Raw genomic sequence first — 22761 nt, 5'->3', positions numbered from 1 at the left:
TCTCCAGTTTCCAGAACAGCTAGGAATGGTGCAAAGGTAAGGTGACACACTCTCTTGGTGGGCTGTGAGGGTGAGCGTGCATGTACATGTGTGTACATGTATGTTGGGTGGAGAGAGAGCCACCAGGCCACATGCCCCCAGAATCCTGTAGGAGGCAGAGATACATGGGGGCTAGTTCTTTGGATTGGCAGGTGTCTGCTCTCCAGTATCAGGTGGTGGAGATCAATTCAAAGACCCACACACACTTTCCCATTCCCTGAGTCTGTACACTGCTATTTACTTTCACTTAACCTCCAGCCCCACCCTGCCCCAAGGCTTGGTCTCTAATGGCACAGACAGGCAAGATAATGGATATGAGACTAAAGGTAAATCATCTTTGCAGTTTGCTGTTTGGGTAGAAGACATACTTGGTGTGCATGCAGGCTTTGTGAATACCATGTCAATTAGCATATCAAAATGCCCTGAGTTGGAGATCCTGCTCCCCAAATTTCCCTCTGCAAGACAGCAGAGAGTCCCCACAGCCATCTGTAAGGGAGATGTGGTTAGTTTTCAATTTTCCTGGGCACAAGAAGGAATGGAAAGGAGTTTGGCATGAGGATAATACAAGATAGAAAAAAAAAATCATTGCTATTCGTGTGTGTGTTTTAGTACAACTCTCTGCACTACACAAATGCATTTCTGGCCCATGTCTTTATTCCTTTCATGAAACTCCAGTTTTTCAGAATTGCCTGCAGCTTTTTTTTTTTTTTTAAATGCAGATTGTTGGGCTCTACACACTGAGATCTTTTTCCATCTATACTTTTGGTTAGAGAAGGCAAACTTTAGACCACGTTGTGCAGCCACAGTTTCTATGGTGGAACAAGATGAAGGCTGGTTTTTCTTATCTATGTCCAGCACGGATCAGTGGAGGAAAGAGTTCTTCACACTAGGCTGTTCTGGGACCCATCTTCCCCATCTTCAGTACTATTATTCCCTATGACCACAAAGTCCATTCCAGGGTCTGCTGTGTCCATCTGCAAGATGGGAATGGGGTGGGATGTAGAGACACACCTGCTCCTGACTGCTGCATCCTGGGGACTGTGTCACTTCCATTCCTATTTCTTGGCAAAAAACTGCTTCGTGGGCCTGGGCCTGGGTCTGGGAGATGAACTCTGTGTCCAGGAGGAAAGGGTAACTTGTTGCACAAATATGCGTTGATGTATTTGTACATTATTGTATGCATTTGAAATTGCAACTATACCTTCATGACAAGCATCCTAACTCCAACAAAGTTGGCTTGGAGCCCACTGTATTCAGAAATTCCTACCCGTGGGAACCTGGGCAGGTAACAGCGAGTGGGTGCTAATCGACTCTCAGATCCTGCAAATCTGTCTGCTTGTTCCACAGGCAAATAGCCCCTGGCATCCTCCTGATTTGAGAGGTTGGTTCGTTTTTGCAGCCACAGCTTCCTCATTTGCAGTTCAAGCCCACAATTCTGCATCCCAAGGAAGAAAAGACCAACAGTTAAGAAGGCTTGCTCCATTTCTCTGGGACTCAGGTTCTTCATCTATAAAAATGGGGATGTGAGCACATTCCACCATTGAAGCTAGTGGAAGGGACTATCACTCTGGCTGCCACATAGTAGGTGCGCAAAAAAAATGCCAAAAGTCTTGAGCAGAAGATTGGGCTTTTAAGATTCCAGGAGCATGATGGGATCCACAGTCCAGGGACAGAGCAGATCCTGGCTACTCAAAGTGTGGCCTGAGGACTCACAGCTTTGATGTTACTTGGTGCTTATACAGAATCTCTGCTCCCACTGCAGACACACGGGATCCAAATCCACCACTTAACAAGACCCACAGGTGATGCTACCAACTGAACCAGCTCTGCGTACTAAAGTTTGAGGTTTCCTATACAGAAGCCACCTCTAACCTCTTCAGCCCAAGTCCTTCCATTTAAAGATGTCATTGAGGACCCCGGATGAGGGTGGGGTCGGCAGAACTGGCTGGAAAGAGAGCTGATGATCATCGTGTTTGGAAGGTGTCATTTCTGTATCCCAACAGACCTCTATTCTGTCTGTCCTTGTCTTTGTTAAATCCTCTCTTGGAAGCTCTTCCTCTCTACTCTCCCTCATTCTGGGGCTTGATCCACATCCTGCTGTGACTTGCTCTTTCATCTTTCTCCTAAAATAAAAAAAAATGTCTTTTCTTGGCATTTTCAAGGTGGAGGGATGTTCAAGGAATGGACACGGCCTCCCAGCAGCTGGATGTGGGCAGAGTGGTAGAGCTTTTAAAGCTGAAGTGGTCATTCCAGGGGGTCAAGAGCCGATTGCAGCTCCAAGTGGTTGTTTTGGGGGTGCAGGTTGCCATGGTGATAGGGGAACTGAAAACAGATTGAATAAGATGTTAAAATAGTCGAGGGGGGGGGAACCACAATAGATATTCCTTGAATTGTGGGTGCTGAAGTCATAGCCTGCCTCACAGGGCTGGAAGACAGCAATAAGTCAGCAATTACTGAAAAAAAAAATGTATTTAGGATCTCTCCTCCCTCTCCCTCCCACTCTTTTTCTCTCTGTCTCTTTCATTGTCTAAATCATGTAACAAGATAAAAACAATAAGCAAACAAAATAACATCCTTTTATTTGTACAGTGTGCATAACACTATTTAGAGTTTTGTTTATTTAGCATACACTGCCAAGCGTATTTGTTGAGGATATATTAATTACCCAAACTGGACCAGGTACAGGGATTATAATGCTGAAGAAAGCAGAGATAGGCATCTCTTCTGTGGGATTTACACGGGAGTGAGTTTGGCTACTAATTCTTGAGCACTTACTATGTGCCAGTCAACCTGCTGAACACACAAGCTCCCAGAGAATCCTCATAACATTTCCCCTGAGATTGGCATCTTTATCTTCTTTACCCAGATGGGGTTGACAGAGGGCGCAAAGCCCAAAACTTAGGTGACTTGCTGAGGACACCTTGTCGTCGGTGATCAGGCAAGAACCCAGGTTCTTGGCTCTGAGAGGCTCGGGCCTCCTGAGCCGTCCATACTTGGCCCTTAGCCTGCACATACTCCGACAATGACCGTGGGGCCTAGCTTTGAAGGCTGAGTCGAGTTTTGAGGCAGAGAGGAGCGTTCCAGGAAACGGAGCTTGAGTAAGCGATAATGAGAAGGCAGAGTATTCCTTGGGGAAGGAATCATTTCTGGAATTAGGAGCTGAGGATCAAAGGGGCGCCCGCCTCTGGAAATGACAGGCCTTGCTTATACTGGCTCAGGCAGGGCCTGCAGGGGGTCCAGTCGGGGTAGAAGGAGGATGGAAAGTGACACTCAGGCCAGATGCCAAGGGCCCTTGAATGCCCCTCTTTGGAGATAGTCCTTTCACTTTTAGGCAACAGGGAATCATCCCCACGGGCAAGTATGGAGAGGCCAGACGTCGGTTCCCTAAAAGGTGCCCACAGGGAGGTGGTGTAGATATTTGGCACCGTTCAGTAGAGATGGGGAATAGTCCCCAAAGACAAAAACAGTGGATCAGAAAGCTGTCACGGTGGCCACTCCCTGCCTCCCCATCCACGGGATCGGGAGTGAACCACTGCTTCCTCTGTGTATTTAATGTGTGTCCCAGTCCTTGGGGGAACTGTGGAAATGCAGATTCTGATTCTGTAGGTCTGGGTTGGACCTTGGATCCTGCATTTCTGCCCAGTCCCTGGTGAGGCAATGCTGCTTCTCCGGGGACCACGTCACGGGTAGCCCAATGCAGAGAACAATGACAACATGCACAGAGCACCTGAGGCTGGCCATGCTGCTGAATCCTCCATGTGCCTCCTTCAGTTCTTTTAAGAACCAGTTAGGATTGCCATCCCTGTTTTACTGATAAAGAAATGAGATTTCAGCACACTCTGGTAACTTGCTCGAAGCATTATTGACATTTTAGCTCAGTCCCTCTGAATCTTTTATACCAGGCAGAACAGAGAAAATGCAGTCAGAGTCGAGGAACTTCTCATTCCATTTCAGATCCCTTCTGCAGAAACCCTGTTGCCGCATATTAACCACGAGAAAGAGTTAATCGTGACTGTGTCCAGAAAGGAAGGAAGAGGCCGTTTGTTTTCCCTTTTTATCGTGTGACTTGGGGGAGGTTGCCTTTAAGGAACAGGATTGCATGATGGTGAGTGGAGAGAGGGAGGCTAGGACATTAGTGAAGCAAAAGACTTCAGATGCCCAGGTCTTGTTCTTGGTGCATGGGGGGCGGGGGGGAGGGAGCAGGACGGGTGGCGGAGCCATTCACTTCTCTGGGCACACTCTGTGGTTTGGAATGAGGGATGGCAAGCAACCCAGGAATGTCTCATTTTCACTGCTGGGGATTTTGGGATGCAGGGAGAGATCCAGGGGTGTTATGTAATCAGCCATTGCAACATCCCACCCATGCCTGGGGTTTCCCATGTTCTCTGGCCAGATCTGGACAGCAAAAGAAGGAGACCAAGAAGGAGACGGTGTTTGGGGTCCAGGCTGAGAACTCCCTGGAGAAGAATGAGAGGTTAGGCCGAGGAGGACTCCCCTCCTGCCTCCAGGGGAGTCTGGCTATCTTTATGTCATCGCCCAGGCCACTGCCTGAGAACTGAACTCCACAGCCTTGTAGCTGGTGTGGCAGGGCAGGTGTCAAATAGGAGCCACTAGACTTGGAATCGCCCAGCTTCTCTTAAAAGTGTCCAAGCCTTTGGCTGGAACTTCTGAAATGGGATTTGGGGGTGGGTGGTCAGGGATGGACTTTTTTTTTTTAAAAAAACAAGTTTTCTAGGTGAATCCTATGGACTTTGAAGATGGGGAACAATTCATAGGCAACTTGAAAAACCTGGAGGAAAAAATAGGGGGAAAGAATATGGGCTCTGGAGTCAGGGAAGTCTCTCAGACTTGTGTTTCATCCTCCGAGTTTATTAGCTAGGTGACCTGGTGCAAATCACTTGACCTCAGTGACTTGTGTCTGTAAGTCGAGTTTAGAATGCCCTAGCTCAGGGGGTTGTGGTAAGGGTCACAATCAGATGGAGTCTTCTGCAAATGTCTGCTGCGTACGGGGTGCTCAATAAATACTTGTGGCCTTAAATTCAGCATGTCTCAGGTACCATTCTTGTTTCTTGTTGTCATTTGTCTAGGACATTTGTAGTCAGTGAGTGGAAGGGAACGAGGAAGTGGGAAGAACTTGGATGATGAACAAGGATTGATTCGCATTGTAGTTGGCAATTGATAGACTTTAGGATGGATGTGGGTCTGTCTCAGCCGTCTGTTTCTCAACAGGGATGATCTAACAGGGATGATCTAAATACTGACCTGTATACTCCACAAACAGGGATGATCTAAATACTGACCTGTATACTCCACAAATTTCAATGCAAACATGAGTCCCAGGAATAGCCTCAGACGGTAACATAATTCACAAAAAGTGAAGGTGACCTTGGGTTGCATTTTAAGAAGTAGAAACTCTGGAATAAGGGCTCGCTTTTCTCTCACAGCTGGTCAGAACGATCGGAAGACCCTCACACACTCTGAGAGGGGGAGGCAAGTAGGTCTTATCATTAGAGAGAGAACACAGGAAGGTAAAAGGAGTCAAGACCGTACAGTCGACGAGGCGTTTCAGGAGTGGAGTGATCCAGCCTGAGTACGAGAGGCAACGCATTTGCTGTGTGCCATGATCTGGAAGAGTGAATTGGGGAAGTGCGAGGAAGGAGCAGATTTTAGGTGGAAACTATTGAGACACAGAACTTTTAATTCCTTATATAGAAGAACTTCGGTAATAGCTTTGATCATTGGGCTCCTCGACCAAATACACTGGATTACTTTATTCCATCAATCATCCACAACCTTGCCAAAAAAGCACTTTTTCCTGCACTTTTCAGATGAGGAAACAGGTTCAGAGAGGGACAGTGACTTGGCAAAGTCACACAGACCAGAAGGGGTTGGAGTGAAGAATTAAATTTCTGGACTCTGAAGATGTTGCTTGTTCTATTGCATTGGGTTCTTTATCTATAAGCAGAGGAACCTGAAAAAGAAATAAGTCGTATTGGAGAGGAACAAGTTCCCTCTCATAGGAGGAGATCATTTGTTAAGGATTCTATGGAAGGAATTCAAGAAAAGCAGTTTAGTGGATCCTAGGTCAAACTAAGTTTTTCTGAGTCCTGCCCCCTCCAATTGCATTAGAACTATTGCAGTCTAAGGGTTTAACACAAGGCCAGGGACTTATAACGAGCACCCAATAAATGACAGGTCTTAAAAAGGCCAGAGTCATCTGTGATGTCCTTGAAGTTTCTCCCAGTCCTGAGAATGCAGAAGAAGCCACTCTCCTCCACTTACCTCACGTGGGGTGAGCTCTCCTCCCTCCATCCTGAGATTCCTTGAAATCTTCTAACTTCAAGACATTTGCCAGTACCCATGAGCTCACCCTGCAGCCCAGAGCTCTGGCATAGAGCTGGGATCACCAGGGAGCATGCAAGAGAAACATCCATGAGTTCTTGCTTCTTGGAGTAGAAAGAACGTGCGTTTGGATTTTAATCTAGTGCCTCTTAGTGCTTGATGGAGATGTTGAACAAGCCATTTAACATCTCCCTTACCTAGAGCTAACCCTGAGATACTGAGCAAGCAGGAAATGAAGGCTAAGGCAGAGCTGTTAACAGTCCAGCTGATGTTTGAGGTGAGGCCTAATGCATACACCAAGCTCCTGGGCAAAACGTGGGAGACTTTTGTGAGTATGTGGGCATTGAACCCAGGGCCTTGTGTATGTGAGGCAAGCACTCTGCCAACTGAGCTATATCCCAACCCCAAAGTCTGGGAGACTAATTGGTTCCTTGCATCTAAGAAAATCTCTACCCAATCACTAGTCGACCACTATGCTCACTGAGAAAAGACTTCAGTGACCACACCTGCTTAAAAAATCAAACAAATAAAACATTCAGACCTTACAAAATAACTTCTGAAAGTTCCTTTAAAAAAACAAATAATAATAAAATAGCAACACATCTGGATGGAGGATTTGGTTTTCAGAGTTATCACTTTGTATCATTTAAAATGTTCCATTTCAAAACAAAATTATGAGGCATTAAAAAAAAAACCCACAGAGAAACTAAAATGTATACAAAGGAAAACAAAATAACTACAACAAAAGAAGTCAACAAAAATGACCGCTGAGGATGTTCCGATGTTGAATTTACTCACCTTCAAATTTAAAAGAATCTAAACTTCAACTTTAAAAATTAGGAACAGGGCTGGGGATGTGTGGCTCAAGTGGTAGTGCGCTCACCTGGCATGCGCGGGGCGCTAGGTTCAATCCTCAGCACCACATAAAGATAAAAAAATAAAGATGTTGTGTCTGCCAAGAACTAAAAAAATAAATATATATAAAAAATTAGGAACAGAAGAGCCAACTCAACCCAAAGCTAGCAGAAAGAATGAGATAATAAAGGTCAAAACAGAAAGAGAAAATATAGAAGAACAATAGAGAAAATAAAATGTAATCTGGTTCTTTTACAGATCAAGATGGTTGGCAAACATTAACCAGAGTAACCAAGACAAAGAGACAAAAAAAATACCCTCATATTACTATCATCAAGTATAAAATAAATGACATTACTACTGACCTTCCAGGAATGGAAAGAATTACGAAAGACTCCTATGAGTGACAGTATGAACGTTTCACGTGCAATAGCAGATGAGTGAATCAGGAGCCAGATGTGTGTTCTCACCACCTCCACTGGACACTGCCGGAGATTCGATCCAGAACAATTAGGCAAAATGTGAGAATATCAGACATCTGCACCAGAAAAGAATCAGCAAAACTATATTGGCAGATGATATGATGTGGTGTAGAGATAATCCTAAGCAGTCCACATAAGACCTTCAGTGCAGCTAACAATCGAATTCAGCAAGGTTAAAGGATTTATAAGATCAATCTATAAAAATCCATTATATTTGTACTCCCTGGCAATTTAAAAGGATAGTACGAAACTAATACCATTTATAACAGCACCAAAATAAGCAAAAGACTTATGGATTCATTTAATATAAGGAATGCAAGCTACCAAAGATAGAATACAATTAAAAAAGACTTAAACATACAGGAAAAAAAAAAAACATTCCATGCTCATGAAGTGGAAAAACTTAATATTGTCAAGAGGGAAATGGTCCCCAAATGGTTGAGCAGATTAAACACATGGTCCCTAATGACACATCACTGCCATTTTTATAAAATAGAGAAACTTACTGAAAATTTTATATTGAAATTCAAGCAACCAGAATACTCAAAAGAGTTCTGAGAAAGATAAACTAAGTTGGAAAACTGACAATTTTCAACTTTAAAACTTATCACAAAGCTGTGGTAATCAAGAGCAGTGATATTGGCATAAAGATAGACTTACGGATCACTGAAGTAGAATTGGGAGCTCAGGAACCAGCCCGTACAGTTATGGTCAATTGATTTCAACAAGGTCATCAAGATAATTCAATGCGGAAACAACAGTGGTTAGATGGTCCTGGGACAAATGGATAGCTTCCTGCACTCGAATGAAATTGGGCCTTTATCTCACACTATGCACAAAATTAACTACCAGTGCAGAGCTAAGCAAAGACAGCAACTATTAAACCATTAGACAAAAAACAGGCGTAAATCTTCAGGACTTTGGATCAGGCAAGGGTGTTTTGGATCTGACACCCAAAGCTCAGCAACAAAAGATACAATAGACAAATGGCCTTTTATCGAAAAGAAAAACATCTATGCTTCTCAGAACGTCATTAAGGAAGTAAAAAGACAGTCTGCCAGATGGAAGAATATGAGTGCAGATGATTTCTGTTATGAGCTCAGCATCCAGACTCTAAAGAATGCTCATAGCACAACGAAAGGTCAGAGAACCCAACTTAAAAAATTAACAAATGGCTCGCATAGACATCACTTCAAGGAAGATACAGAACTGGCCAAAGGCAACTGAAAAGCTGCCCAACAGCATTAGTCCTTTGGAGAATGCAGACCAAGTCACAATGATTCACCACGTCACACCTACAAGCATGGCCATAATAGGAAAGATAGACATTTTGGTTGGTGGGGTGGGTACCAGGGATTGAACTCAGGGGCACTCGACCACTGAGCCACCTCTCCAGCCCTAGTTGGTATTTTATTTAGAGACAGGGTCTCACTGAGTTGCTTAGCACCTTGCTTTTGCCAAGGCTGGCTTTGAACTCTCGATCCTCCTTTCTCAGCCTCCTGAGCCACTGGGATTACAGGTGAGTGCCACCTCGCCCACTTAAGATGGACATTGAGTGTTGAGAATACAGAGAAATCGGAACCCTCATCTATTGCAGGTAAGAACGGAAAATGTGCAACCACAATAGAGAACTGGCAGTTCCTCAGAGTCAGACATAGAGTCACCATTATTACCCTGCAATTCCATGTTAGGTGTCTGCCCCAGAGAACTCACAATGTTATGTTCAAACAAAAAGTTGCACGTGAGTGTTTATAGCATTATTCATAATAGTCAAAAGTAGCAACCACTCAAATGTCCATCACCTGATGAATGGATAAGCAAAGGATAGTATGGCCATACGGTGTCATGTTGTTATGTCATTAAAAAGGAGTAATGCACTGATATACTCAGCTACATGGATGAACCAAGTGAAAGAGGCTCGTCAGGAATGTCACGTAAGTAAAATGTCCAGAAGAGGCAGAAAAGGCTGATCAGGAGAGACACAGCAGACAAGTAGTTTCTGAGGCCTGGGAAACAGAGTAACTACTAATGGGTGGACTTTCTTTGGAGGCTGATAAAAAATGTTCTGGAATTAATAGTGCTGTTGGCTGTATGACTTTGTAAATACACTAAAAATCACTGAATCGTACACCTTAAAAGGAGAAACATTAGGCTATAAATAACATCTCAATTAAAAACAAAAGTCTGGTATACTAGGTGTGAATCTCTGAGTATTGCTTGATACTTAAGTAGTGATGACTCCTCATTGCTTTCCTTCCTTTCTTCCTCCATTGTGATTCTTATAAAGATGATTCTGGACTACTTGTCTCTAAGAATCTCTCTTCCACAAACATCAGCTTGCTGGACTGGAAAGTCGAGTTTATAATCTCACGTCAATTCTTGCTCCTTGAAGGCCTGATGTGTCCTTGGCCTCAGACTTAACTTTGTGATTTAGAGGCACCTCTCAGATCTTCTGAGCTGGAAATCATGACAAGATTCTGTGGGGGTTTCCCATCCCTCAATTGGCAGGTACTACCCTGCACTAGAGAAAGGGAAAGGGAGCCCAGGCCAGGCTCAGGACCAGCTTTTCCTGGACATCTTTCTCCTCGGCCTTCCTGCTCCTCTGCCAGGATCCCCCAGGGCCTTGTCCAGAGGTCTGTGCCTTTGAAAGGTGTGTAGTGACCCAGAACTAAAATAAATGCTCTCCCCAAACCAGCCGCCAGCACTCTCTTGGCGGAAATGAGGAAGGAAGCCTGGTATTCCATTTGGGAAAACACTCCCCAAGCCCCTGCTGCTCAGCAGTTTCAGATCTCCAGGCCTCACGAGGAAGGGAGGGTGAGGGAGAAAGAGCTCCTTGCTTGATGTCAGAAAGTGGAAGGGAACCGCCTTGCTTTGAGGTTACTTTTACTAGGGAAGCACTTTCAGTTTCTATTAGCAGAAATGAGGCAAGGGAGGGCTTCACAGGAAGGAAGGAAGAGGAGGCAGATGCAGAGGCTCAGTTCTGAGGATGAACCCCATCCTGTGGGCAGCCTGGGGTTTAGGGTGGGTGGGGTTGTCTCGAGTGGGCCGTGACACTTAATGCAGTGGGTTTCTCTCCTGCATGGTGACTTGAGACCTGCCTGGTTGCAGGCTGTACTGCCCCGCCACAAGTCAGCTGTGTAGGTAGGGACCAGTCCAGGAGAGAGGGAGTTTGGAGCTGGGCTCATGGGGTGCAAAAGTGGCCAGAGGTGAGGGGACACTCAGAACAGTATTCCAGACTGAGAAAAGGGGGAAAAAAGGATTAGGAGGAAGTAACCCTTCAGGACTCCCAGGACCTCCTGAGAGGTACATTGTGAGATGGGGCCACAGTGAAGGCAGATGGTAAGGGAAAGGTAACCCCGGTGTGCTGGGGGGCTGGGATCCCCAAGGACTGATGGATAGTGAGTGTTTCTGAAACTTGGAAGGCCGCATGCTGAGAATAGGGTATTGGGGGACATTGGGAGAGAAGAAGGGCATGGACAGGGACGCTGGAGCCCGGATGTGTGGGTTTGGTGAGGTCATTGACAGGAGCATCATCAACACAGGAGCCAAGGGTGGTCCATGCCGGGCATGGGGACAGGGTATGGTACAAGGACAGATTTGTGCTCTTGGGATTGGGAAGCTAGAGTCCAGCAGTGAGGGGGACTCAATGCAAAGAGATGGGGCATAGTGTTAGAAAGAGCAGCTAAGTCTCAAGAATGACCAAAGCTCAGGAGGGGAGAAAGGAGGTCAAGCTTTCGGGGACAGGGACTGCAGAGCAGGCCCAGGGAGGGCCGAGAACAGCCTTCCATGGGGACTCAGAACCCTGCTCCCTCCCGAGCCTCCTCCGCCCCTTGCCCTCAGACTTGCATCTGCTCTGGAAGGTTGCTCGTCAGGCCCAGGTGTCGGTGCTGCAGGGCTGGGCCACAGGCAGTGACAGGCAGGAGCAGGCATGAAGCCACACAGAGGCAGGGCAACCCAGAAGCTGCACTTCCTGATGGCTGATGCCGTCTCTCCCCACCTGAGGGCTGAGGCTGGTGGCTGGCCAGGCCAGGGAGGCCAGTGGCAGGGAATTCACAGCCCAGCCCTGCTAAGCGTGCATTCAGCATCCTCTTCTCAGTTCCAGCTGCCCAGGGTACCCTCACCTGTGCAGGAACTTGTGCAAGAAGGCTGAGAGGTCTGGCCATGTGGGCCAAGTTCTCCCATCTCCAGATTTCCAGGTACTGGAGTCCTCTTGCAGGACCAGGTGGCCAGGCACCCCTTCCTCTCTTCAGCCGCCATTTAACCATCAGCTTGAGGTTGGGTTACTCCAACCGCCTCAGTAAAAATGGGAAGGACTTTGAGACTCACTCAGCATTTTCTCTTTACAAAAAAAAAAAAAAAAAAAAAAGAAATAGAAGCTTTGAGATAATGTGTGGCAAAGGTCACTTGGAAGATGGTGGCAAGGCCAATTCCATTATCCAGGCACACTGGCTACCCTGCATGGCCTTTTCCTATGTAAATGGTGCCTCCCAAACTGTGCATGACTCTCAAATCACACAGGAGATTCAGCAGGCTCTGAGCTGCTCTCGTTAACCAGGCAACTATGGAAAGTCAGTTGACGTCCCTGAACTTCAGTGCCCTCCTTTGCAATATGGGTGTGATGCAGAGTGTCACAGTCTTTTAGACTCATCAGGAGGCCACCTTCTCAGCTCCTGTACTGCATGTTAGTCTTATGAAATAGTTCCCCAGTCACAATTCAACCCAGCGAGAATCTTCACGGGGTATCACAACATGCTCACAGACACATCCATGGCACCAGGCTCTGTCTTTGCCCAGAGAAGCCTGGTGGACCATCTGCTGGGGACCACTGGTACCACTGCTCCTGGTATGCTGAATTCCTTGAGGTATGTCCCTGGGGAAGGGGACATGCATCTTCCCTCTCTGCATGAAAGTTATCCAGAGGAACCGTGTCCAGGCAGCATAGCCATATGTCAATGCCTCACAGAATTTTTAGTAAATTGACTCTTGATGTTTATGCAGAGATCTTCTAGGGATTCCTAAGTCACACCATTAGGAGCCGGATGAAGAGAATTCTGAAAATGACGGACATCAGGTTCTGCCAAGTGTGCCAGGGACGGTGGTGTTCACCCAACATTCTATCTTCTCCAGCTGTCCTTGCAGTAGATGGGGCCATGTGACTAATTTTGACCAAAGGCTAATAATGAGATCATTTTCAGATTAAAGCAGAAGTGACCTAATTCTTTCTCGCTCTGACTCAGGAACCGGTGATGGCTTTTTTAGGATGAAGAAACAATCTTTCTTGTATAAAATTGCTGAGCACCTTGGATTGCTTGTTACTGCAGCACCATCTACCTTGTGCTGATTAATATGCCATAGTAAAGTCGATCTCCCCTAACCAAGCTGTCCTTTCCTGACAAATCCTTCCCTGCAAATGTGAACTCAGCACATGGCCCAGAGCCCACAGATGCCAGGCTTCTTGAAGACATTCCCTGAGACAAAATCACAGGTACTCAGGCCTTTCAGAGCCTCACTTAGACAAGCGCTAAGATCTCGATCACTGTTTCATTCCTGCAGCTTCCGTTTCTAAGGTCTTTTCTCTCAACAATAGATTCCACCCTGGAGCCTGACCTTCTGGGACTCTATAAACACTGGAGACTACAGAACTGTGGCTGTGACCATTTTCCCTCAGTCTTTAAGAGCTACCAATGCTGTTTTGCCTCTGGCTTTATTTTTAGTTTTCTTCCACGGGGAGAAAACTGTCACACACCATGGCTGTGGCTGCTCTGCACAGGTCTGTGCTTGCTTTGGGGAGGAATCCCTTTGGAGCGTGGCCTGGTGTGTGTGATGGAAATTATCCTCTGCTTGACTAGAAGAGTGAGCTCAATCTGCAGTCCACATCTCCAGCCACACCTGAAGCGCTGCAGGGAATCCTTTTCATCTTCCTCCCCACCCGACCCTGGAGTCTTCCCAAGCACCTCAGGGTGGCAGTGAGGTGTTCACCTCCTCCCTTCTTCTCAAGGAATCGATGATGGAGGTACTGAGCATTGGCAGTGATGGCACGTTCCTCTGATGGCTCCTGTCCCTCTGGGACTGCTCTAATTCTTATCTAAGAACAGAGGCCATCAAGTACTTAGTTCTACAGTCTCTGGATCCACAAGCCTGGTATGGTCCTTGGCTCTCCAGACTTCTAAAGTTTGGGGAATGTATCTCCTATAGTTTCTTTAGAGACATTGGCTGTTTCAGAGCAACCAGGAAATCTAAAAGGCTTAGACTTAGCCAACCTGGATTTTGTTAAACCAGTGAATTCGATAAACCATATGACATGGTGGTTAGGAAAGTGCTGGCGAGGATGTGGGGAAAAGGGTACTCTTATACATGGCTGGTGGGACTGCAAATTGGTGCGGCCAATTTGGAAAGCAGTATGGAGATTCCTGGGAAAGCTGGGACTGGAACCACCATTTGACCCAGCTATTGCCCTTCTCGGACTATTCCCTGAAGACCTTAAAAGAGCGTACTATAGGGATACTGCTACAACGATGTTCATAGCAGCACAATTCACAATAGCTAGACTGTGGAACCAACCTAGATGCCCTTCAATAGATGAATGGATAAAAAAATGTGGCATTTATACACAATAGAGTATTACTTAGCACTAAAAAATGACAAAATCATGGCATTTGCAGGGAAATGGATGGCACTAGAGCAGATTATGCTAAGTGAAGCTAGCCAATCCCTAAAAAACAAATGCCAAATGTCTTCTTTGATATAAGGAGAGCAACTAAGAACAGAGCAGGGAGGAAGAGCATGAGAAGAAGATTACCATTAAACAGGGACGAGAGGTGGGAGGGAAAGGGAGAGAGAAGGGAAATTGCATGGAAATGGAAGGAGACCCTCATTGTTATACAAAATTACATATAAGAGGATGTGAGGGGAAAGGGAAAAAAAAACAAAACAAGAGAGAGAAATGAATTACAGTAGATGGGGTAGAGAGAGAAGATGGGAGGGGAGGGGAGGGGAGGGGGGATAGTAGAGGATAGGAAAGGTAGCAGAATACAACAGTCACTAGTATGGCAATATGTAAAAACGTGGATGTGTAACCGATGTGATTCTGCAATCTGTATATGGGGTAAAAATGGGAGCTCATAACCCACTTGAATCAAATGTATGAAATATGATATGTCAAGAGCTTTGTAATGTTTTGAACAACCAATAATAAAAAACAAAGAAAAACATTCTCTTCACCACCCCCCCGCCGCAAAAAAAAAAAAAAAAAAGAAAATAAACTTTGGGGTCAGGCTGTGTGGATTCAAATCCCAGCTTTGTTGATTTGAGCCCAGGAAACCTTAGAAAGTTTTCTCAACCTCATCATCTACAAACCAGGGATGATAACATTACAGACCTTCCAGAGCACTCGGGATGATCAGATATTAGCATAGGTGCCAAGGACTTAGCACTTGCCACATAGAACATCTTGCAAATGAGCCTGGCTCCTTCTTCCTGCCCCAGCCTCATTTGCATTCTTCTCTGCACAGGCTTGCCTGGTAGTTTCCTGGAGACTGGCTTCATCTTCTGTCTCTCTCTACATACCTTGAGTGACTTGGAGCCATCACAAGTCAAAAGTTTATAAAATAAATGCAAGGGCCTTCATCTGGGCTCTCAGGATCTTCCTCAATATGCTCCCAACCAACCCTTGCAAGCTAATGAATGGTCAGCCGTTCCCTCGGGGACCCTCGTTTAGTCTAGCTGACCTTCTGTTCTCACTGAAGCTCTTCACTCAGAGACAGTAACTCGCTGACCTCTTTCTCCATCCCTTCAAACCTTACTCACCTCAAAGGCTCAAGGAAGCCCTCCTCCACCAGGAAGTCCTCGCTGACCAGGCAGAAATCCTCGGCCCTTCATATGCTGATTAGTCACCCCTGGAATCCTTTCTCTGTGGTTTTGTTTCTGCAAGTTTGGCAGGACCTTCCTCCCCGAGGGTGAAGGCATGTGCAAGGCTGGCACGTGTTTCCATTGTCAGTGTTTGATAGTCATTCAGTGTTGATGCAAAAAAGGTTAGCTGGCCGGACAGATGGGAGCCATGGGTCTTGGAAGATTGGCAGCAGCCACAGGCAAGACTGTTGGCTTCTAAAGGCCTCTGGGACCCTTGGGGGATGTTTTAGTCAGTTTTTTGTTTGTTTGTTTGTTTGTTTGCTTTCCGCCATTGTGACCAAAAAAAAAAAAAAACAAGAGAACAAACAGTTAGGGCTCATGGTTTCAGAGCACTTAGTCCATAGGCAGCTAACTCCATTTTTCAGGGCACAGGGTGAGGCAGAACCTCATGGTGAAAAAGTGTGGCAGAAGGAAGCTGCTGGACATGTGGCACTAGGAAGCAGAGAAAGAGCTCACTCAATAAGGACAAAATAGATACCCCCAAAGACATGCCCACCTGCCCACAGTTACCACCAAGTGAATCCCTATAGGGGATTAATGCACTGATTAGGTCAAACCTCTTACAACCCAATCGTTTCACCTCTAAAATGTCTTTCTTGCATTGTCTCACACATGAGCCTTTGGGGGACACTTAATATTGAGCCCATAATAGGAGACAAGGAGAGGGTGAAACCATTCTTTGCAGCTGGAGTTTGGGAGAAGTGGACTGCAATGAGTATTCTGTTATCAACAGCCTTCTTCACTTTCCCACAAGGCTGTCAGCTGGTCCCTTTGTAAACAGCTCTGTAGAGAAGGGTCACGTTTGAGAGCCAGAACCAGGATTCCAGTAGAAGCTCAAACTTCACCTCCAGCATGCGTCTCTGCAGGTTGATCCACGTCTCAGCATCCAGCTGACCATCTATCTTTCACATGCAGGTAATGTTAAAGGTCCCTGTCTCATGGAGCTGTGAAGCGTGACTGAGTCAAAGGCCCCAAGATAGTTAGAAGGCGGCTTCAACCCACATCAATAAACACCCTTCACATTGAGGTCTTTGGTCTGTAGGTGTGGACAGTGTTACACAGAAAGATCCAACTCAAACCCTCTCTCTCCCAGTTTGAACTCAATAATTTGGTGTGTTCCCTCCATCCCTGAGCCTCTGTCTGCCTAACTTTAAACTACAAACACCATGCCCCTGATACCAGGTGGAGGGGAAATGAGTTATTGTTTATTAAGTATAGTTAAGAGTACCTGTCATGTGGGGGGATCATGGACGTGTACCTATTCTCTTGCATTCGTTTCCCTTTTTATGCCTGTCCCTTTTCTGCCTGACAGAGTGGCCAAGTTGAAATAGTAGCTATTGGAAAGAAGACATGCACAGAGGGAAAAATTCAACTTGGTGTCCTTGTCCTAGAGCTGAAGTTTGGTTTGGGTCTGCTGCCACCTGCTGGATACAGCAGGCATGACCTCTATAGTGCTCTTGGATGCCACCTGATGGTAGAAGGTTTGTGCTGAAGAGCTCATCAGCACCTGCTACACCATTCCTCCCAGAGGAGTATACAGTAAATGGAATTATATAGTATGTAATATTTGTGTCTGAATTCTCTGGAAAATGAAGTATTTTTGAGATTCATCATCTATTTTTTTAATGTGTCAGTGATTCTTTTTTTTTTTTTTTTGGTTCTGGGGGATCAAACCCAGGGCCTTGAATATACCGGTAAGCCCTCTACGGATGAGTTAGTTTGTTAGTTTCTTTTTATTGTTAAGTAGTTTTCAAATGCATAAAAATAAAAATTTATTTTTTATTCTGTTGATAGATATTTGGGCGATTTCTAATTTTATATTATGGTTCCTAAGACTGCAGAAATATTGCTGTACAAGCTTTTGTGTGTGGTTTTAAATTTATCTTCTAGAATTGAGATTGAGATTGTAGATGCATGTCTGTATAAAAACCAAACTTTTTTCCAAAGTAATTAAACTATTTTATACTCCCAGCATGAGGATTTCACTTGTTCATGTGCTCATCAGAGCCTGATACTCTTTTTATTTCTTTTTTTTTTAAGAGAGAGAGAAAGAGAGAGAGAGAGAGAGAGAGAGAGAGAGAGAGAGAGAGAGAGAGAGAACTTTAATATTTAGTTTTTAGTTTTCGGCGGACACAACATCTTTGTTTGTATGTGGTGCTGAGGATTGAACCTGGGCCGCACACATGCCAGTTGAGTGCACCACTGCTTGAGCCACATCCCCAGCCCCATACTCTTTTTATTTCTTTATAAACTTTCAGCCATTCTAATATATGTGAAATTATATTGTGGTTTGAATTTACAATTCTCTGATCATTAGCAATGAAGCCAAGCCCCGTCCTGGAGCTGCAGAGCCCTGGCATGTGTGGGGTGGAGTGCAGGCAGCCCACAGACCCTGCCATGCCACCAAGGGCCTGTGGTGGAGCAAGGCAGGGCGGGCCGGGCCAGGGGGCACTCACCTGTCACCCTGTGGCAGCCTAGCCCAGGCCTGGGGTGGACTCCCGCTCCACACAGCACTGCAGCTTCGAACCCCCAGCATCCACAATCCCACAACCTCCACATCTTAGGAAGCCGGGATTTCAGGCAAGCAGAGCGACAATGCAAGTGGGGCAGACCTGAATGGAAGCTCAGACTCCAGGGTTAAAAACCTGATGAGCATAAACTGGAACCAATAGCATCAGTACGTTTCCAAACCCTGATTAGCATAAATCTGGACCAATAGCATTGACCCAAGTGTCGTATAAAACCCCTAGACTGGCACACGCAGGTGGCAACCTCTATTGGACTCCCCTCTTGCTTCTCCAGAAGTTCTGTTTCTATTCTTCATACTTGAATAAATCTGGCTCCTTCCACCCTGGCCTTCTGCTGCCCAGTGAATTTCATTCTTTGGATACAGGAGACAAGAACCTGGAAAGAAGTTGGTGTTGAGCAGGTGGGGTCTGTTGCAACATCGGAGGGCCTGGCCCACATTAAGAGCTGCAACACCAAGAGCTTCGACATGCCACTCAACGGTAGTGGAGAAGATCCAGCTTTGCCAGCTAAGACCCTCTGAGCTGACACCGATGGGCATCCCCCGCCCTCGCTGATTAACTGTTAAAAACTAAAATGTGCTTTCTCAGCTGCAGAGGCCTGCAGCCTACACGGGCCCCACCCACCCACCAAGAGAAGTGGAGAATCAAACTCCAGTTTCAATCACAATGAGATTTTTTTCAGGTGCTTATCACCCATTCGTGTATCTTCTTGGGAAACTATTATTAAAGTCATTTGGTCATTTTTATTTTTGATTTGTAAGGGTTGTTTTAATAGTTTGAATACAAGTCCATGATTATGTAAATGCATTTTCTTCATTATGTGAAGTGCCTGTTCTGTGTTGCTATCTTCTACAGGGACATTTTCAATTTTACGGAAGTCCCATTTTTGCAATTTTATTTCTTTCTTCTTCCTTCTCTTCCTCTCCACCTCCCCTCCAATTTCTTTCTTTCTTCTTTTCCCTGTTAGTGTCTTTCACATCTTTTTTCTAGAAATATTTGTCTACAGACGGGGTTCAAGAATATTCTTTTTCCATCAAAAACTGGTACTGCAGCAACTACTTATATAAAACCCTGCATTGGCTAAACCTAGCCAGCATAATAAGGCAAGATAAGGAAAGGAAAGATACAGAGGTTATAAAGGAAGAAGTAAAAGCTGTCATTGTGTTTTGAATTTTTATGGATGGTCCATATTCATTTTTGTGTAGGTTGTTAGGTGAGAGTTGAGCACTTTTTCCAAAAGGGATATCCATTGAGCCAGCGCCACGTGCTAAAAAGACTGCTCTTTGCCATTCAATTGCAAAGCCATGAGCAGGCAAGTGCAATATACTTCTGGGCCTCTGTTCTATTTTATTGATCTATTTGGCTATGTCAGTGCTACACATCTCCGCCTCTGTACTTTTATTGTAAATCCTGAATCAGGTGGAAAGTATCTAACTTTATTATTATCTTATTTTTTGGTAATTATTTTGGCTATCAGAAGTTCTTTGTATTTTCAAGTAAATTAAGCAGTTTGTTCATTTCTATTTAAAAAAGACCAGCTGAAATTTTGACTATCATGCTTTGACAGCACAGTGTTGACAGAACTGGTTTTAAGCTTCTGTCCCGTGAACAAGGTTTTGCTCTTCATTTAATTTTTCTGCGTTTTCTTGAAATTTTCCTGTAAATTTGTGTGGTGTGTGTGTGTGTGTGTGTGTGTGTGTGTGTGTGTGTGTGTGAGAGAGTCAACTTTTTATCACTGTGGCAAATACCCGAGGAAACCACTTAGAGGAAGAAAGATTTACTTTGGTTCACAGTTTCAGAGGTTTCAGTCCACGGTTGGTTGGTTTCATTGCTGTAGGCCTGGGGTGAGACACAACATTAGGGCGGAAGGGCCTGGTGGAGGAACGAGGCTCTGCTTATGGCAGCTGGAAGGGGTGGAGGGGGGGGAGAGAGAGAGAGAGGAGAAAAGGGGCCAGGGCAAGAAATATCCCAGGCATATCTCCAGTAGTGACCTACTTCTTTCAACTAGGCCCCATCTCCTGAAGTTTTTGCCACCTCCTAGTGCCACCAAATTATTAACCCAACCATGGGTTAATTTACAGATGAGGTCAGAACTGTCATAATCCAATCATTTCCCAAGAACCCCGATTCTGAACACCTCGGCATTGGGGACCAGCATTCCATGCATGAGCCTCTGGGAGATATTCCATGTTCCCACTGTGACCGACGCCTTACACGTGCTTTGTAAAATGCATCCCCCAGGATTCGTGCCTCTAGATGCTGTGTAAATGGCATTCTTTAATTTCGTTTTCCATTTGTTTATCGCTAGTAAACAAAATTGCAATTGATGTTTGGTTACGTATTGATCATATATTCTGAGTCCTTGCTAAATTCCTTTATTCTAGTATTTATATAGATTTCCCAAGATTTTTGTATGTTAGAATCAGTTTTGTCTGTGAGTGAAGACAGCTTTACTTCTTGTACAATCTGTATAGCTTTTATTTATCTTGCCTTATTATGCTGGTTAGGATAGCTGGTGCAATATTTTATAAAAGTAGTTGAAGCAGAAATTCTTGCTTTAGTACCAGTTTTTTTTTTTATGGAAAGTAGTTACCCTATTATTATGATGAATTTTTTCCCATATATTTTTCTACTTTCTATTACCTTTTGTAAGGTTAAGAATATTCTCTTTTATTCGTAGTTTACTGGTACACTTGATTTTCAGTCATGAATTGAAATTGAATCATCACATTTTCTTTCTCTTGTCTTTCTTCACTTGAAGAATGGCATTAATTTATTTTAAAATGTTACATCTTTGCTTTTCTAGGATAAACCACACTGGGCTGTGATATACTGTCACTTTTATATATTGCTGGTTTTGATTTGTTTTTATTTTTGAGAGATTTCTTGTTCTATAACATTGTTCTGTAATTTTCAGTCATAGTGGTGTTCTGGACAGGAAATTCATATCAAGGTCTATCTGGACACATGAAATGAGCTAGGAATTGTTTCCTTTCTGAAAAAAAAAAACTTGAAAGAAAAATATTATCATAGAAGTGCAAACCCAGGCCAGCCATACAGGTTTGAACAATTAACTTCTCTAGGTTTTCATTTTCTCACCTGTAAAGTGAGGTTGAATGTCTACCTAGGATGGTTGTGGTGAAGAAAAGATGAAATGATATTTGAAAAACTGCTTAGCATTGCACTTAGTGGGTCCTCAACATATGGGAAGTGTTGAGTGATTACTGAGTGATTACTGTAACTCTAGCAGAGGAACTCGAAAGCTAGTAGAAGCTGATTCTCAAGGTCCTTCCTACTGTGTGTTCCAGCATTCTTCTCCCCAAGAGCTTACTATTGAACAACTGTCACATTGATAGAGCTTTAAAAATTAATTTTAACTCTCACCCTTTGGGGTCTCACAGAAGCCTTCCAAGGAGCCATTCTTGATCTAATTTCTTTCTTTGATCGATAAGCGAACAGGCTGAGGAGGTGGGCGGCTTGCTGAGGAAACATGGTGGATGGGTTGCCACCACTCATGGTGAAGCCCGAGTCAGAGGTGAGGAGGGAGAGAAGGGCTAGAGAGGTACTGGTTCTCCCAGTTTCATTCATCTCACACCATTTTGGGGGTCCCTCAGGAAGAGGCATCTTTAAAAGTTTCCAAGACAGAGTCAGGTCCTGCTGTCAGCTGTTTTCTCAGCAGCTATGGGACCATAAGCCAGTTTCTCACATTCTTGAGCCTAAGGTTCCCTCTTTGGATAAAGGTGAGATGACTTCAACACCAGCCATTATTTGTTGGGAACCTGTTACGGGCAGGGTTTATACAACATTGTTAGTCCTTCTAATGATCTTGCAAAGTAAGTACATTAGCCATAAGTGAGAAAAGTGAAGTTCAAAGAGATTCAGTAATTTGTCTAAGATGAAGAAAGGTCACATTATCCAAAGTAATATTCCAGGCATGTGTGATCATGTCAAAATGAACTCCACTATTATGTATGACTCTAATGCTCTAATAAAAACATTAAAAAAAAGAAAGGTCACATCCAGAATTGAATCTCAGGAATAACTGCCCCTCCTTTCCATGTTCAAACCTATCAAATTATATACTTTCAATACATATAATTTATTATAAGTTAGTTATACTGCAATAAACTTTTAAAATTTTATTGTTTAACATGCATGAATCATACAGATCAATGGGGTTCAGTGTGATATATCAATACACGAACAATAAAGCCGGTTTTTAATAGCATCATCCAGAATCAGATATAAAAGTTAAAAGAGAGGAACAACAACAAAAAGAGGAATTATGTTCACAAGAATATATATGTGCCCAAATCCATTCAGGTATACACTTAGGATTTCAGAATTTGACTACATATAAAATATGCCTGAATGAAGTGTTGGTTTTTTTAAAAAAGTAATTAGACCTAAAATCATAATTCTCAAATGTCACTTGGATCTCACTGGCAGAAAAAATAACACTTGAATGTATGCAAAATAAATCATGCTCTCCTGCTTACCCTTAAAAAAGTGCATTTTTCTTATTACAAAAGCAATACATATTCATCGTAGGAAAATTAGAAGATAGGGATGAGCAAAAAACGAAAACAGAAAGCAGTCTTGTTCCT

The sequence above is a fragment of the Spermophilus citellus genome (assembly GCF_964194105.1).
Source record: "Spermophilus citellus genome assembly, chromosome: 17".
NCBI classification, from domain to species: domain Eukaryota; kingdom Metazoa; phylum Chordata; class Mammalia; order Rodentia; family Sciuridae; genus Spermophilus; species Spermophilus citellus.
This window is presented reverse-complemented; position numbering follows the sequence as displayed.